Source organism: Triturus cristatus, chromosome 6 (genome assembly GCF_964204655.1).
Source record: "Triturus cristatus chromosome 6, aTriCri1.1, whole genome shotgun sequence".
Lineage (NCBI taxonomy): Eukaryota > Metazoa > Chordata > Amphibia > Caudata > Salamandridae > Triturus > Triturus cristatus.
Genome location: NC_140589.1, coordinates 949,923 through 970,077, shown reverse-complemented (window position 1 = coordinate 970,077; position 20,155 = coordinate 949,923).

The window sequence follows — 20,155 nt, the reverse complement described above, 5'->3', positions numbered from 1 at the left end:
ATGGTGCACATGACCCAGATTGTGTACTTGCTGCTGACGGGAGTCCAGAACCTGAGGGGGGTTTGTCCTGCGGATAATAGTGCTGTCTGCCTCTGTGTGCCAAGGCTGTCGTGTATGGCCATGAGCTTGCAGTGGTACATAGTTGCAAGGGATGTGATCTGCCTTGCAAGGGTGGGGATGGAGATCTGCTGTCAGTTCACTTACAATGCTAATGAGCTCCTTGATGTCGTGTGTTTTGGTGTCTCGCACTATCTGAAGGATCTCCACTTGTCCTTGCTGATGAAATGGTGATGTCTGTGTGTGGTGTTTTCCAGGGCTGTAAGGTAAATGATGGCTCTTTGTGTTGCAAGGTTTGCACAAGAGTCCGGCTAGGTCTGTAGGAGTCCAGTAGGTCTGCCTTGTCCCAGGTGCCTTAACTGTTGTTGTGCTTCACAGGAAAGTCCGTCAATGAGGCAAGATTGTTGGATCAGTTGCTGATCCAGTGCGTGAGGTTGCAGGGTGTGGCGGTGGTGTTGTTTCGAGTGTCCCACACAGCTTGTCTGTGGTGACTTACATCAAGCATCTTTGGGGGATCGGTAGCGGGGTGTGGGGCAGTGTCTTGCTTGTCGGAGACGTGGATTCAAATGTTGATGGACCAATGATGGATGGTGGTGTGGTTCTCCTCCAGCAAGAAGTTACTGGCCCCCAGCAACATGTAGCCTGTGGAGGTGAGGGCGTGCGTGCAGATGTACGTGTTGATGGCCTAGCGGAATTGTGGATGTAGGCCTGGAGATCTGTAGATGTGTGTTACTCTGAGGGTTGCCAGGGAGTTGCTGCAAAACCGGATTTGTGACTCTGAGGGTGTACTTGTGAATAAATTGCAATTCATCCTCCGGGATTGTTGGTGCCGTCCCTGCGGGTGATCTTGTATCTGTCTGAGATGGCAATGAAGAACTCGTGTGCTGAGAATCACTTTGTCCAGGTTACTGTCATGAAGGTGATGTGTGGGGCTGTTGTGTTGAGGAGGTAACAGAGTCCAATGTCGTGCTGGTGGACGGAGCTGGTGTGGAGTAGGAGGCACATGACCTGGTTGTTCTGACAGGGTCTGGTAGGCTGGGCAGCGCTGTGTAGGCATTTGGAGTTGCACACTCAGCATGCAAAGGTGTTGTGTGTGCGCTTAGGAGTTGCATGATAGCAGGCGGATGATTGTCTGGAGGACAGTGCTTGGAGGTTGGCTGCAGCATGAGCCTGTTGTGTGACGTGGGTAATGCAAAGACCAGAGGGTCATGCACTGTGCACGTTGCAGGCGCAGACGGTCCTGCCTTTGGCACGGCGTTGGCGCAACAGTGGCACAGAAAAGCTGCTGACTGCATTTAGAATGGGTGGGGGGGGAAGGGCTGAGCATTTTGGAGGCATGTGGGTTGCAGAATCAGGGCACTCAGTGGGGCGGTGCCGCAGGTGAGGCAGCAGCAGGTGGAAGGTGTGAGAAATTAGGCAAAAAGTAGCACACAAAGACAAGGAGGTCAGAAAGGCACAGTGCAACAGGAGTATGTAAATGAAGGAGTGTCAGGTTACTCATGGGTCACTCCGAGAAAATGTATGAACAATCACCAAAAATGACGGCCACAGGATCAGGCAACAAAATGCAGAGCTGCGCACAGGAGACACACGATCAGCATGCGTTCACGTCCCGTTGTGGGGAGCAACCTGCACAAATACATACACAACCAGGTACTTCATGCACAATAGATATTATTAGCCATGAAGAACTGCATGCAAGTTGCTGAAGTACACATACACACATATGCTCAATATTTGACAATTATGCCATACATGACGCATGCAAACTGGCAAGAGAGCTGCAGTGCAGAGATGAGGCACTTTGGATTGTGCTGAACACCTTTATTCCACATACACACACAAAGGGAAATGCATCCATATGAACAGACTCACAGGTCAGTTGACAGAACATGTGGGACATACGCTGGACCCACCCTTCACAACACGGATGATGTCAATCCCAATGAACTGGCACACAAGTTAAGGGGATGAGCCAAACACATCCTGCTGCACACGGAGAGGCTGCAATTCCCCATAGAGCCTGTTGTTGTGATGTCCCACACTATGTCCACCCGTAGCATCCGCAATGTTTCAGAGGCAAGGTTTACACACATTGATGCCTTCATCAGACGCCACACTCACTACAGATGACTGTCAAGAAGGGTGACTATCATGTCATGGGAGTGATGCTACATGTTATATGCTCCATGGTGAGAAGACATGTATGCATGCTACCACAACATGCACAGAAGCAGGCCCACACATTCCCAACCCGTACCAATACCAAAAAGCCTTGCTGCAATCCTTACCCAAACTGACATTTCCACATGTCCGTGCATGGAACGCTGATTCAGCACACATTGCAATCCTCATGAGGAATAGCAGGAGGACAACGATGACAGGAGCAGAACAACAGGCGCAAAAACCTGGGAATGACAGACACACAAGAAGTCTCCTAAAACAATTCTCGCAGCACACATGGACATTTACAAAACATGAACAATGTTGGACACATGTCAATTTCAAAGAAAGTCTCTCCGCAAAACTGTGTGACATGACATCATCACTCGAGTGACACATCAGAACACACATCAAAGTCACTTTGCATTCAGTCAGCTGGACACACCCATTGCAACACATGCCACTCAATGCTACAAGCTTGCATATGAGAAGAAGTTGCGTATGAGCTGACTCTGGATATCATCCTCCTCCTCCTCCTCATCACTAGCCTCGTGAGCAAGCCCTTGATCCTCCACGGGTGGATGTTCCTGCTCATCCGGATCCAGGATGAGTGGCACTGCCTTCTCAACTGCCATGTTGTGCAGCATGCAGCACACGAGGAAGATTTGGCAGACCTTCTCCGGGGCATAAGGGAGGGACCCACCTGTCTTGTCCAGGCACCGGAATCGGCTCTTCAGGAGTCCAAACGTCCTCTCAATCACTCGCCTGGTCTGCCCGTGTGCATTGTTGTACCGGTGATCTGCAGCTGTTCTTGGGTTGCGGAGAGGTGTCAGCAGCCATGGCATGTTGGGATAGCCAGAGTCCCCTATATGGAAACATCATGTAAATTAGTGGGTCAGGAGATGCCGTAAGGGCCAAAGATACCGCAACACACAGGACAAACAGAGTATACCCACCAACAAGACATGCTCGTTCGTTGTGCAGCAGCAGCATCATTTGTGGCACCCTGCTACGCCTCATGATGTAGGCATCGTGTGCTGATCCTGGAAAACGTGCACAGACATGGAAAATCAGCATGTTAGCAAGACACACCACACGGGCATTTATCGAGTGGTAATGTTTTCTATTGCGAGAGGCTTGTTCCTGTGCCTGTGGTGGTACCAAAGCCACATGTGTACCATCAATGGACCCAATTACATGGGGCATCCCTCCCAGGGCATAGAAATCACCCTTGACATCTGTCAACTCCTTAGGAGTAGGAAATTGGATGAATTCATCAAGGTGCTCCAACATGGCTGCTAAAACATCACGCAGGACACGGCTGAACATTGTCTGTGACATCCCACCAACATCAGCTATGGTGAATTGAAACGTACCCGTGGCAAAAAAATGTAGTGCTACCATCACCTTCATCTTGGGGGTCAGCACAGTAGGATACCTGTGTCGCGGTTGGAGGTGTGGTGCCAGCTTGTCTGTCAAGTCCTCAATCAACTGGCGAGTGAATCTGTAACGGTGGATGCAGGCACGTTCCCTCATGGCACCCAAGTCTGGCATTGTTCTTCGGACAGGCTGTGCCCTGCAAGACATTGTTTGTAAGAATGAAGATTGAGTCTGCCAATATCAATGTCAATTAACATAGCACATGCTACACTGCTAATACACATCAGGTAACTATGGAGTCGGGTGTGTGCAATACATACAGGACACATATGCCAGCTGCTGGCACTCCGACAAAAAGCCAGATACACCTGTTGATTGTCAAGTCTACATGACATGCCCTGAAATGAGCTGGGGGCCAGTCTGAGTGAAGAGCCACAGATATCACTGGAGTGACACACAACCACATAGCTGCATTGGAAGGATGTCATCTCATCCAGACAGCTGACTGCAAGGCACACGCACAGGTCACATGGAATGTCAAATGTACATATCAAACACAGTGCGATGAAGGTGTACATGTGACAACACAAAGACACAGCCATTGAGACAACGCACACATGTATGACTGGGAAAATATGATGTCCGATGCACACAGACCCTACAGCCGTGGGAATCCACATGTGGCATGGTGTGGGTAGATGTGTTCCATGCCCATCTCCACACAGACCCCTGTTGGATGCACCAACAGCAGATGCAGTTGATGGGACACTGACATCAAGCTCATGGGAACACATGACACACACCTGACATAGTCACAAAGGGGCACGCTGATCGTGACATGTCAGTTGATAGAGTGTCCCTGTCCCTGGCATCAGGAGACAGGTGCGGGTGTTGATGACTGTGCCATCCCACTGCTGCTCTGCATGACACAGTTGGACTACAGACACACATGTGGCAAGTGTCAAGGTTATGTATGCCACATAGTGCCCCATCACACATGACATGTGTCCACAGGTCATCACACATCAATTGTGCAAATAGATGAGATGACCTGTGCAATATCACTGGCTGCCACACCTAGGACCTGCACATGAAAGTATGCAATGACAAGTACTTGATGGACATCCTTGTGCGACTCGTAGCCCTCCATTCCTGGCATGTGTACGCCTGTATTACCATTGTAAGCGTGTGAAATGCGTACCTGTACGTGTACTACTACTGCATACACGTACGTGTACTACTAGTGCGTACCCGTACATGTACTACTAGTGTGTACACGTATGTGTACTACTAGTGCGTACACGTACATGTACACACTAGTAGTACAGTGCGTTTGACACGTACGTGTACTACTAGTGCGTACCAGTAGGTGTACTACTAGTGTGGGTATGGGGGGGTGCAGAAGAGGCATACATGTGCAACCCTGATTTTTCATTGCCAGGTCTGACTTGTGCGTGAGAATTGGCTGTACAAAGAATCACCGTGCAGCGCCCCTGTGATGCTGGCCAGTGCTTAATGTTCGTGCTTTGCAGCCTGTGTCAGTTTTTTAAGAACATGACTCCTGCTCATACATTTTTGGCACCTGTGTGAGGTTCAGATGCAAAGCAGTTTGGACTTTGTGTGCTGACATCTGTGTGTACATTCTGGCTTGAGAGTGTCCCCACAGTACAGCTAGGCTTTTTTTACAACCCAATTGCAGGCCCATTAGCTAATGCATTGTCCTGGGTGTGGACATGTGTGCCACTCCAGATGACAGGCAGTAGGTCATATGTGTAGCCAACTGTGTAATAACGTGACGGATGGCCATGTGACAACTGACATAATTCAAGTTGTTACTCTAAAAAAGTGTCCCTTGGCACTCACAGCACTTGTCAACAGTTCTTCATGTTTTAAATGTGGAAATTTGATGATTTGTGTTAAGAACACTGATGTGCCTGCATGAAAAAAGTCTCCCAAGGAAGTGCACACCGAACGACATTTCCACTTTCATGGAACACGCTGGCACCTTTTCAAAGAAGCCACTGTTAGAATTAAATGGTGTTGCAGATTCTCCATATACATGTTCCCACAGTGGTCTTGATTTTGTGAGACTCTTTTGTTGTTGGTGATACAAACTAACGAGTCTCAAGACATCAAGACCTCCGTGGGCCCATGTATATGTACTTTCTGCAACACCATTTCTTTCTAACAGTGGCTTCTTAGAAAAGGTGCCAGCTTCTTCAATGACAGTGTAAATGTACTTTTGTGTGCACTGCCTTGTGCGACATATTTCATGCAGGCACATAAGTGTTCTTTTCACGAAATGGCAAATTGCCACATTCAAAACACGTCGATTGTGTAAAGTATTGTGAGTCCCAAGGTAACAACATTTTTTCGTTTTGTGTTCCAAAGTACTTACAGGTCTCTGACTGTGGTGACACCTTGAGTATTGAGGTGTGTTAGTTTATCTTGGGTGCACCACTACTGTTTCTTTCAGGGTAAACAAGAGGTGGCATGACTTCATTGTATTGCTGTGCTCGCCGGTTCACAGACACTAGCTTCTCAGTGTATTTCTCATTCAAGTTGTGACCTGGTGTGTTCTTTTCTTCCTGGTGTCCAAGTGGTATAGTGGGTCTACCAACTGGGCAGTACAGGGCTTACATATGTGCGGAGAAATCTAGCTGTTACTCATGATGCATTGCCTGATATGCACTGTGACCAATTGTTTTTTTGCTCATGTGTCAGATGTATACAGGTGACTGATGCATTTCGGTTTCTTCTCCTTGCCCACAGCATCATCATCCGCAACCGAGGGAGACACCTGCATGGACCTGGAGGAGGGACCCAGCGACAGTGCCACCAGTGCTGTGGAGTCAGAAGGAGCCAGTGGCACGGAGGGGGAGGGGAGTCAGTCGGAGGAACTGTCTGGAGGCGAGAGCAGCTACGACGCCGACGGGTTCAACGCTGACCTCCTTGAGGAGGCGGAGGCTTCAACACCAACTGGCAGCATCCCCACATCTGTCCCCGCCTCCTCCATTACCATCTCTGCCCTCCCAGTTGCTTCCGTCCCTCCTGTCCGTGCAGAGGCCCACCATGTCTCCTTCGGCCCAGGCAACGCACCCCCTGCCTCTGTCACCCCTGCTGCACTTAGTGAAGAGTCTGTGGACATACTGCGGCAGTTGCAGGTTGGGCAGGCATCGGTGCTGAATGTCCTCCATGGACACACTAAACTGATCACACAGATGGTGTCGTTCATGGAGGGCATGTCAGCAACGATGTCTGACCAACGCAGGATTCTGCGGTCAATGGACTCTTTCCTGACGGCAGCAGTTACTCTCCTGCAGCGCTCCGTTCCCCCCCTACCCCGGACCCATCCACACTTCCCTCTCCCATGCCTGCCCAACGCACACCCAGACAGTCAAGGGCACGCACCCCACCAGACACATCCAGCACACCCCCAAGTAAGGCACAGCGCACACCTTCTGGCACGCACACTCAGGGGATGTAGGCACACCTACAGGGTCTGGGGGCAGATGACATACACGCAGCCACAGTCGCAGTCCGCAGTCCTCACAACCCTGTTCCTCCAAAACCACTCCCCTTAGCTCCCCTGCCAAACTCTCACCCAAGGAGATCTTTATGGGTGAGCTGGACCTCGCCCCCACTGAGCCATCACCCCACAAGCGGGCGAGGAAGTCCCCGGGCACAAGAGTTGAGTCCCCCACCATGTCCACCCCCTCCCCCAAGAGCGCTGCACCCCATCCCTCGCCCACCACACCCTCCGTTGGCCCTGGGGTATCTTCAGGTGCAGGGGTTAGGATGGACGTCCTAGCAGCAGTGTGCAGCGCCGAGCTCACCTCCATCTTTGGCGCTGCCCCACCCCCTGTGGTGGAGACGTCCACCCCTGCACCCACCACACCTACCCATCCCCCTCCTGTCCCTGCGGTGCCTGGTACTGCCACAGATGATGCCCCCCCAGTCGACAAACCTTGAGGTTCCTTTGTGCAGGCAAGGTAGGGGTGGACGCGGTCCCCTACGACCACCCTTGGACTTGAGAAAGGGACTGGCCATTGGCCTTTGTAAATAGTCTATTTGTGTTTTTTGTTTTTGTGCTGAATAAAGCATTTTCTTTTACTTTCAACACTATTGCATTTCAGGTACTTGATGTTGGTGATGAGGCTCCTGGAGTTGGTGTTCTGGTAATGTGTTAGGGTTCTGAGAAATGTTTTTGTATGATGGTCATGAGGTGGACCATGGTATCTGTGTGCCATCACAATGTGTATGCAAATAATCATTGGTAGTGTGTGTTCATTTTGTTTGGAGACATTGTCCCAAGGAGTGTTCCTTCCTCTGTGGCACCTGACATCTTCCCTGCAAACAGTTGCACAATTGTTGTGCTGACCTGTGTCAACATTTCCTTTGTTGGTGACGGATCCCTTCAACAATGACCATGCCTGCTCACCAATGTCTCCTGCTGAATCGTCTGTGCCATCCTTGCAAGTCACTGTACTTGTGTTTTGGGTATGTAGGAATGCCTTCAGGGACAAATTGCCCCTTTTCAGCACTATGCATGTGTGTAATCACGGCCTACCACACAAATGGTACTTGTTTTGCAGGGTATTTGTGCACCTGACTCACAATTGTGGGCATTGTATCTAGTGGAATTGAACCCTATTCCTTCCATGAGAGACAACATCTTGGTGGCTGGACCAGCACCTGAGCATTCCTATCACTCCTGGGATGTGCGTGAAAGTGTGTGTTCCCTTTGGCTATCTTAGTTTTGTATGCAGTTGCATGACTATACAGTCTGTTGGCATGAATGCAGGGTGTGTATTGTGCTGCATCCGCCATGGGTGGGTATGCATGTGTTATATGTCTTCACACCCACATGTGGTATGTCATGCAGTGTGTGAAAGACATCCATCCTCCTGGGAGTGGGACACTGCTGTCAGTGATGTGTTGTAATAGCACTATCATCATAGTCCAAAGTTAGGGATGCGTCCATACCACCATGTAGGTGTGGTCATCTGATAATGATGTACACCCCCCATATCTCTGTCCACTGCTGGGAGTCCTCTGCACCCACCCCCATATCTCTGTCCACTGCTGGTAGTCATATGCACCCACCCCTCATATGTCTGGACACTGCTGGGAGTCATATGCACCCACCCCTCATATTGCAGGCCATTGCTGGGAGTCATATGCACCCACCCCTCATATGTCTGGACACTGCTGTGAATCCTCTGCACCCACCCCCATATCTCTGTCCACTGCTGGTAGTCATATGCACCCACCCCTCATATGTCTGTTCACTGCTGGTAGTCCTCTGCACCCACCCCTCATATTGCAGGCCACTGCTGGGAGTCATATGCACCCACCCCTCATATGTCTGAACACTGCTGGGAGTCATATGCGCCCACCCCTCATATGTCTGGACACGGCTGGGAGTCCTCTGCACCCACCCCTCATATTGCAGGCCACTGCTGATAGTCATATGCGCTCACCCCTCATATGTCTGTCCACTGCTGGGAGTCCTCTGCACCCACCCCCATATCTCTGTCCACTGCTGGTAGTCATATGCACCCACCCCTCATATGTCTGGACACTGCCGGGAGTCCTCTGCACCCACCACTCATATTGCAGGCCACTGCTGGGAGTCATATGCACCCCCCCTCCTATGTCTGGACACTGCTGGGAGTCCTCTACACCCACCCCTCATATTGCAGGCCACTGCTGGGAGTCATATGCGCCCACCCCTCATATGCCTGTCCACTGCTGGGAGTCCTCTGCACCCACCCCTCAGATTGCAGGCCACTGCTGGGAGTCATATGTGCCCACCCCTCATATGTCTGGGCACTGCTGGGAGTCCTCTGCACCCACCCCCATATCTCTGTCCACTGCTGGTAGTCATATGCACCCACCCCTCATATGTTTGGACACTGCTGGGAGTCATATGCACCCACCCCTCATATTGCAGTCCACTGCTGGGAGTCATATGCACCCACCCCTCATATGTATGGACACAGCTGGGAGTCCTCTGCACCCACCCCTCATATATCTGGACACTGCTGGGAGTCATATGCACCCACCCACGCACCCCCTTGGAGCAGTACACTGCTGGCCTGGACCTACACACACACCAATATGAAGGTAACATGCTGGGCCAGTCCTCTAAAGCCCACATTCCTGGCGTGTGTATGCCTCGTATCCCAAATGTACTGCTGCCGTAACGGGGTATGTGTGACACGCACCGTACCCACGCATTCATTGCGTGTGTACGGTCCGTATCACAGTTGTACTGTGCCGTAGGGGTACGTGTGACACGCACCGTACCCATGCATTCATTGCGTGTGTACGGTCCATATCACTGTTCTAATGGTGCCGTAGGGGTACGTGTGGTATGCACCGTACCCACTCATTCATTGCGTGTGTAGGGTCAGTATCACTGTTCAAATGGTGCCGTAGGGGTACGTGTGGTACGCACCGTACCTACGCATTCATTGCGTGTGTACGGTCCGTATCACAGTCCCAATGGTGCTGTAGGGGTACGTGTGGTACGCACCGTACCCACGCATTCATTGCATGTGTACGGTCCGTATCACAGTTCTAATGGTGCCGTAGGGGTACGTGTGGTACGAGACCGTACCCACGCATTCATTGCGTGTGTACGGTCCGTATCACAGTTCTAATGGTGCCGTAGGGGTACGTGTGGTACACACCGTACCCACGCATTCATTGCGTGTGTACGGTCCGTATCACAGTTCTAATGGTGCCGTAGGAGTACTTGTGACATGCACCGTACCCACGCATTCATTGCATGTGTACGGTCCGTATCACAGTTGTACTGTGCCGTAGGGGTACGTGTGGTACGCACCGTACCCACGCATTCATTGTGTGTGTACGGTCCGTATCACAGTTCTACTGTGCCGTAGGGGTACGTGTGGTACGCACCGTACCCACGCATTCATTGCGTGTGTACGGTCCGTATCACAGTTCTACTGTGCCATAGGGGTACGTGTGACACGCACCGTACCCACGCATTCATTGCGTGTGTACGGTCCGTATCACAGTTCTATTGTGCCGTAGGGGTACGTGTGGTACACACCGTACCCGCGCATTCATTGCGTGTGTACGGTCCGTATCACAGTTCTACTGTGCCGTAGGGGTACGTGTGGTATGCCCCGTACACATCCACTTCCGTTGTTGCGGTATGCAGGGGTTGCTGGACACGCCCCCCAAAGTGACCAGACCCTGGTGGTAATGTATATTATAGGTTTGGCTTTGAGTATGGGGTATGTTTCCTGCCCCTCACCCCCACCCTGGCCCCTGGGTGTTGTTCTCACCTTCTGCGGCGTGTGCGTCAGGTGCTGTGCACCAGGTCGTAGGCCAAGAGCACCGGGATGACACGTACGACGGGGTTCATGGCGTGTACGTCACGTACCGGGGCTCCGTTTGTAGGATTCTGCTTTCCCGGCTGTTTTTCGCTCCTGTAATCAAAGAGACGTACGTAGTGCCGTAGGGACGAATCATACTTGCTGGGCTGGAAACTGCTGCTTAAATACGTCAGGACGTCACGTACAAGCAGTTCCGGATCAGAATCTTTGTTTTTTTTAGCCGTATGGTCTTTTGTACGATTCGTACAGAAAAAGGCTTTCTGTACGAATCGTACTTCCTAGGTTGTAAGTTTACCGGGAACGAGTCGTACAGAGAAAACGCTCCGTACAACAATTCGTACAGCCTTTTTACAGGATCGGAATCGGCCCCTAAATGTTACCCCTCTGCTATCCAACACTTTCCCTACTGTTGCACTTACTGGAGTGGGGAAAGTAAATTTTACCCCTCAGCATTGCAACACTTTCCCTACTGCTGCACTTATTGGAGTGGGGAAAGTAAATTTTACCCATCTACAATCCAACACTTTCCCCACTGTTGTACAAGCTAGAGTGGGAATAGTAAATTGTATCCCACTGCTATCCAACACTTTCCTACTGTTACACTCATTGTGGTAGGAATAGTACATTTTAACCCTGCACAATCTAACACTTTCCCTACTGTTGTAGTGATTGGAATTGGAATAGTAAATGTTACACTTTCGCACTCCAACAGTTTTTCTACTGTTGTACTGGCTGGAATGGATACAGTAAATATCATCTATCCTCAATACAACCCTTTTACTTCTGTTGCATTTATTGGAGGGAGATTTGTACATTTTAACCAGTTTTATTTTTATTAAGTTGTGAGATGTGGGAGCAGTACACTTTTTTAATATTTATTTTAATAGTATGCGTAGTTTGGTACAAATTGTTGCAGGAATAGTATATGTATTGAATTTATTGTCTGCTGCTATAATTTATCAATCAATCAATCAGGGGGTTTATAAAGCACGCTACTCACCTGTGAGGGTCTCAAATTTATATTATTATGTTTTTGTTTATTTAAAATTATACTATTTTTAACATGTAAAAACATGCTTCCTAAATGTTAAGTTTGTTTATTTTTTTATTTAATTAAAACGGTTTGTTTTTTAAAGAATTTATGTCAATGGTATATGTATATATGTATGTATATCTGTTTTTATATTATTTTTAAAATTATAATATAAATTTAAAATATTAGTTTAATAACTTTTTAACTAGATATATGTAAATATATATATGAATTATTATATATATATATGTGTTAAGTTTATTTGTTATATTTTTTTAGATATATATTAAATATGATTTTTTTTTATTAATCTTACTATTGAATATATTTAATATGCATTATCTTATTTTATATGTATTTAAGAACCGGTATTTAATATAACTATATTAATGACATAAATATTTCTCCCCCTGATATTTTTGAAATCACCACTATAAAGATATGATGGCGATATTTTTGTGATCGATGTTTCGGTCCCAATATCTTTGTATCTTGGTATTTGCAGGGTCGATATTCTGTCAGTGAACTGTACTGGTGCACAAACATCAGCCATGTTCCAACACAGACACCCTTGCTCCATGGTGAAAGGGTGCCAGCGTTGCGGGGATGACTTTTGTTGTTCAGGGAGGGAGACCTTCCTGCACAAAAACAATCATTAATAATGTTTTGCTCCTTCTATGTGAGCTGCAGAATGCAGCACACATAGAAAGAACAAATAATGAGGAGAAATAGGAGTATTTCTCCTCATTGCACCACTCCTACGCCTCCTCTGGGGAGTCGTAGAATTCTGAAACATTCCCAGTTTTACGATAGTTTGTAAATTTGGGAATGTGTCAGGTTCCATGGATGTTGCATGGTAACACTCATAGCAACACCCATCGAACTCTCCGTTCTCGCAGAGTAATACGTGAAAGAGGCCCATATTTACAAGACCATGAAAAGTCATGCAGGGTGACTCTACGTGGCCTTGTAAATATGGGCAGGCACACTGCGCCACTGGTGCATCAAGAAAAGTGATGCACCGGCAGTGCAATGGGCTTGTAAATAAGCTCCTGGAATTCTAAGTGGTATGCTTCCTTACAGAGTCCTCGTTCATATATCTGGGGGAATATTTTCGAGGGCCTTGCATCATGCTTGCACCACGCAAAGCTCAAAGTCATACTTATGAAGCCACGCAAAGCCACATTGCATGGCGTTGAATGGCTTTACAAATATGGAGTAATTCAATCTCTTTACTCTGCTCAACGGTCGTGTTCCATGGGAACTGCAGTGGGTGATCCCATGCAACTCCCATAGTTTTGATGTATTCCCAGATTTACCAGGACATGTAAAGCTGGGAATATGTCAAAATATTACATCTCCCCAAGTGAGGCGTAACAAGGAGATGTATCTTCATTTCTTCTAATTTTTTCCTCTTTCTATGTGTGTTGCATTGTGCAGCACACATAGGGGCCGATTCCGATCCTGTATTTTTTTTTCCCGTACGACTCTTTTCGGTAAATTTTTCCATACGAATCGTACAAGTCCCGTCCGACCCATGAAGTACGATTCGTATGTGAAAAATACATACGGATCAGCCCAATCCGTACGAATCAGAGCGGGAAAAGTTGTACGAGACAGACCCGGACACTTTTACGTACGAAGCCTAAAAATACAGTCCGACCGTACAAGTACGATCCGGACCGGACTTCCGATTTACGAATTGTACGGAAAACGTCCCGTACACGGGAATGACTTGTACATATGCAATGTCGGTGTACGCACCGTACATAAGCAATGGTGGTGTACGCACCGTACATATGCATTGTCGGTGTACACACCGTACATAAGCAATGGCGGTGTACGCATCGTACATAGCAATGTCGGTGTACGCACCATATATAGCAATGGCGGTGTACGCACCGTACATAGCAATGGCGGTGTACACACCGTACATAGCAATGTCGGTGTACGCACCGTACATAGCGATGGCGGTGTACGTACTGTACATAGCAATGGCGGTGTATGCACTGTACATAGCAATGTCGGTGTACGCACCGTACATAGCAATGGCAGTGTACACACCGTACATAGCAATGGCAGTGTACACACCGTACATAGCAATGGCGATGTACGCACCGTACATAGCAATATCCGTGTACGCACTGTACATACACAACGCATGGGGGTGTGTGCCTGTACGACTCGTACCCCTGTACCGTACTGAACCAAGGACACTGTAAAACAGCACAAGGAGGGTCTATTCGACTCGCACAACACCACAAAACATGTCTACACTGCACAAACAATGGAAATGACTGACCTGGACACATCCAAACAGGCAAACAGAGGGGCAAACTCACAATCACCCCTTATAACACACCCACCAAAAATTCAAACTGAGGCCCACCCACAAATGGACCAATAAAAAGGGCCCATACACACAAACCATGAGCCTTTGCAACAGACTCACTGCAGCTAGAGAGCACACACCAACAACTGCACCCATCCACCTTAACATATACACCTTCACACAACCTTCTTCACACATACCCCCTCTTCACATTCAGACCCACACCGTCACATTCAGACCCACACACCAACAACCATCCACACCCTCACCCCACACCATGCCCACAGGCAAGAATCCAAAGTTCACAAGGGAGGAGCTGGAGATCCTTGTCAATGAAGGCATCAGAGTCGAGCCACAGCTGTTTGGAACATTGGTCAGACAGACCAGCATAGCCGAAAAATCACGCCTGTGGCAGAGGATCGTCGATAGGGTGAATGCTGTTGCACCCATCAGAAGGACCAGGACTGAATGCCAAGCCAGGTGGTACGATCCGCGGAGGGCGGTTAAGCGAAAAATGAATAAAGACTACGGCCAGAGCAACATCACTGGAGGTGGTGGGCCCCGCAGACCAGTACATTTCCATCCCTGGGAGGAGAAGGTGATGGCCCTGCTTCCGCCGGTGGGAGTACATGGACTTCAAGGACTTCCAGAGCCTGGTGAGTACACAAACAACTTATGTAACATGGGGGTAATGGCATCCACACCCCAACTACACCAAATGCACGCAACTACCCCCAAGCCCTCACCCGCCAGAACCACAGTCAAAAACAACGCTAATGCCACTAACATGTGCATGCCCCATTGAGAAAGCAAGGCCATGCTATGTCCCATGCTACACGAAGCACAAACCCAAGAATGGCTGTCCGGTATGCTGGGAGGGTGGGTGGCACCAAACGCATTGTTGAACTCCAAATCAGACACAATTGCCCTCATCCCATATGGCCCAGGTACATACCCGAGCACCATGCGCAATGCACAGGGATTGGGAAAGTACTGACAAGAAAGCTCACACTCGGCCCGGGTGTAGGCAGCACAAGGCCCTCCTGTGACCAGTGCAAACACAAACACCAAGACAACAAGGTCAGATATCTAGGACAGGAACTCACACTCACTGTCATGGCAGCATGCTCCATGGGAGGACAGCTACATCACCTGGGAGCCCCAGGGCCAAATCACACTACACACACCAGCAGGCCCTGTGACACACACCCCTTACACAAGCAGACACTCCCGGGACAGGCAATGGATTTACCCACTGCAACAATGGACATTTAACACAACAAGACCAATATATAGCCGAAGAAGCATCCAAGCCAAAAATCTACATGTCAAAGACTCAGGAGAACATATCAATCTGCCCCCCGCAACATACCCATCCACAAGTGAACATTGAGGAGAATGCTAGGCACATACAACTACCTGGAGGAACAGTGCCAACTCCAATGTGTATGAAACATGCATGTTGCATGAAACAGCATTAACATTGTCTGTCTCTCACACACAGGGCAACGTGATGAATCTCCCCCCAACAATGGGGGAGAAGAATCACAGTCCCAGGCTCGGGAGGAACCTGATCCCACCGGCAGCGACGCCTCTCAACACTCCGTGGATGACCCCGACCGACCTGGTCCCTCTGGTGTCCAAGCCCCTGCAGCACCTGGTTCAGGAACATCTGTGGCAACCACCACCCCCATTCCTGCCACATCCCAGGAGACACCGGGGAGCCCTGCCCGCAGTGAACAACTGAGCCAGTCTGACCAGGAGGGACAAGGTGCGGCGGGCACCCAGGAGGAGGCAGACAACACCGCCACTGTCATCCCTCAGGGGTCCCGTAGACCCAATGTGCCCACAACGGCAGGCCAGGCTCGTGTGGGCAGGGGTGGTGGGAGTGGAGGCAGGCGAAGGCGAGAACCTGACCAGCCAGCTGAAGGGACCGGTATGTCACACCTACACAACATCATGGATGCATACCGGCGTGACACCAGGGAGTTCAGCCAGGTAGTGGTGACCCTCACAGAGATGAAGAACCAGCAGGCCGAGCAACACGCCAGTCAACAAGAACACCAAGGACGGATGGAGGCAAGACTGGTTGAGCTCCTGGCGGTGCAAAGGGACATAAGCCATTCACTCCGTCAGATCTCCGACAACATGGGCAACCCTCCCTGTGCCACCAGGCGCAGACCACCACCAGCCACAGGGAGGGAGGAGGAGGAGGATTCGTCCAACGGAGCGTCCCAAGCATCGTCAAGGCCTGCATCTGAGGGTCCCGCGAGGAAGGTGGGTCATCCACGGAAAAGACCGTGAGAGGCAGCGGCCCATCCACATCTCCCAGGTCACCTGGCCTGGCACCTGGCCTTCATGTGCGACAGCATCACCTCATTGACTGACATCATCTGCCACATGGACCTGCTGGTCACAGTCTGACCAATGATGCCAAACACTGTGGTCTGGACTCTGATGACTTCAAATGGCAAGGATCCCATCTCCCCCTGTGAACTTTGGATTCTATGGTCCCTGCATTGCACCTTTTTCTGTGCACAAATCACGCCCCAGAGCTATAATTAAAAAATTAATACTTGAAATTTTATGTTGCAGTCATTTAGCATGAGTCCACAACATACGTGTGGGGATATGTACCTGACTTCTAATTCATCCAAGTGCCTAGACTCTTTCCCCTTGATTACTTTGGAAACCGCACAGACATTGGCACAAAAAATAAAATCCGGCTCCCCGTGCGACCCTGCCCCCCCAGGCCCACTGAATCTTGCCAGTACTGCTATTCTCCCCACGCTCCTGGAGCTCACAAACTCCTCCATAATCAGTGGGATAGTCCCTCCAACATGGAAGCATGCTATGGTGCGGGCCCTGCTGAAAAAACCTTCTTTAGACCCAGCTAATCCCAGCAATTATCGTCCGATCTCGTTACTCCCCTGGGCATCGAAAATTCTGGAGAAACATGTCAATACCACCCTGACAATGTTTTTTGAAGAAAACCATCTCCTCGACCCCTCCCAAACAGGTTTCCGTACCAAACATGGAACTGAGACGGCGTTACTGGCTGTGACTGAGGAGGCAAGACGGCTCCTGGATCGAGGAGGATCAGTGGCAGTGATCCTCCTCGATCTAAGTGCCGCATTTGACACGGTGCATCACAAAATCTTGCTAACTCGTCTTGCCAACCTAGGAGTGACCGGAGATGCCCTGACATGGTTCAATTCTTTTCTGTCCAACAGAACCTTTCAGGTCTTCGATGGCACATCACGCTCATCCATTCGTCCCTTGGGATGTGGAGTCCCCCAGGGCTCCTCCTTAAGCCCTACGCTCTTCAACGCTTACATGAGGCCACTGGCTGAGGTTGTCCGTCCGCATGGTGTAAAGATCATTTCCTATGCGGACGACACCCAGCTGGTGGTCTCCCTGGCAGAGAAGAGCGGCCTCCAGGCACCACCAGACCTAGCGGCTTGTCTGGAGGACGTAAAGAAGTGGATGATGAGCTCCTGTCTAAAGTTGAATGACGACAAAACTGAGCTGATGATCCTGGGCACAGCCTCCCCCGTCTCCATAGAGCCGAGCTGGCCGTCAAGCATGGGAGTGGCTCCACCCTCCAGAGATAACATCAAAAGCTTAGGGGTCTGGCTCGACAAGTCTCTGAGCTTTAACACACAGGCCACTAAGATCTCAGCCACCTGTTTTGGCCTCCTCAGAGTGATCAAGAAAGTCCTTCCCCTCCTCTGCTTCGAGGCCAAACAGATAATTATACAGGGCCTTATCCAATCCCGCTTGGATTTTAACAACGCCTTATACCTAGGAGCCCCGGATTACACCCTACAGAAGCTCCAACGCACCCAAAACTGTGCTGCCAGAGCACTGTTGGGCATCCCCCGGAGGACCTCAGTGAGAACCAGCTTGAGGACCTTGCACTGGCTACCTATCAGGGACAGAGTAAGATTCAAATCGCTCTGCATTGCCCACCAGACTTTTTGGGAAACGGGCCCAGACATCAACCGACCCCTGATTGCTCCCTATAGGCCGAATAAATCCCTCCGCTCTTCTACAGCATTCCTGGCTGAGATCCCCAGAACTCGCAGAGTTAGAGCAGGAGGACGCTCCTTCTCGTATAACGTCTCCAAACTCTGGAACTCACTCCCTTTGCAGCTAAGAAACAACCCCAACCTGACCACTTTCCGTAAACAACTAAAAACCCTGCTGTTTAATGCCTAGCTAGTAACCTCAAGAGGGTCCCGTCTGTTCCAGCGCCTGGACGCCTCAGGGCAACTGTAGCGCTTTATAAATCTAATTTTCATTTCATTTCATTTCATTTCATGTCAAAGTATGCCTGAGTGTGGAACTAACTCCAGCCATCCATACACTTGGGTCTGAGTCCGGTCGAGGACACACATGAGTCACAATGTATCACCAAATACAGACATGGAGCCCAATAGTCATCCGTGATGGCCTCAAGCTGCTGAGGGGGGGCTTGCAATACTGCTCAGACAGACCAATTTGGAAGAGTATCATGAAGGTGTAGAGGTCATGGGTCATGTTGATGTGCCCGGGGAGGGAGTCCCAGGTCTGTTTGGCGAGGTGGGAGAACTATCTCCTGCATGCAGTTTTTATGTGGATGTGATGAATGGTGGCCAGGCCAAGGTGGGCTGCATGGAGTTGGGCCAACTGGGTGTTGGATGACAGACGTCCAAGGTCGGTTTTGGGTCTAGGGTTGTGGACTGAGTGTGGTTGAGGAGTCTTAAGGTGATCCAGCAGCAGACAGTGAGCTAATGTAGCTATCTCAGGTGGACGGTGATGTGGCTGGGGCGGGGGATGTTGAAGATGAGGTGTGAGGATGCACCCTGAATGTGGAGAAGTTCTCCTGCAGTTTTGCTGTTGTTTTCCGTAGAGGCCGGTGCTGTAGTTGAGCCGGCTGGTGTCGTGGACCTGGAGGACGGTCTGTCTTGCCTTGGAGTGGATCTATCTGTGGATCATTTGCAGCATGTGGAGGGTGTTGCAGCATGAGGTACAAATGGTGGTGAGTTGCATGGTAATTGTGAGCGATGGGTCCGTGATGAACACCAGCTTGCATGCGTGGCCACTGGGTGCTGGTGCGGTGCCCAGTCCAGTGGGACACAAGGAGTTGACCCAGCCGTAAGGGGACAATCCTCAGATGAGGACCTCAGTCCTGTCCAAGTCCAGCCTCAGGTGGCTGATGTTCAGCCATTCGTCAATGGATCTCATGCCTTCTTGAAGTTTGGATCTGGCAATGGCTGGGTCTTTGGTGAGTTTGAGGAGCAGCTGGGTGTCAATGGCATACGAGATGATGATGAGGTCGTGTGCGCATGTGATGGTGGAGAGAGGGGTCATGGAGACAATGAAGATCGTCATGCTGAGAGAAGATCCCTGGGGCATGGGCCAGATGACCCCAGTGTACTACATGCTGCAGGGTGGAGGCAGACTCCCTGGGCCTTGCTGGTGAGCTACTCTCTGATTTAATCCTGGGCCCTCCTCTGGATACCAGTGTTGGAGATATGTGAGCTGACAGTGTGGTAGCACATGGTGTAGAATGCCGTTGAGAGGTCAAGGGGGGGTGGGCTCACCATTGTTGAGCAGGGCAAATTTGTCATTGGTGGTGGCAATGATGACGGTTGCAGTGGTGTGATTACTGTGGAAGATGGTCTGGTGCCGGTTGCCTGGAGCAGTTTGCGTGGAGGAAATTTGTCATTTGCTTGTTGAGTGTCTTTGTGATGACATTTGCTGGGTAGGGAAGCAGAGTGATGTTCCAGGAGATCCTGCGGTACTGCCGTCCGTTGTTTAAGAATGGCCTGG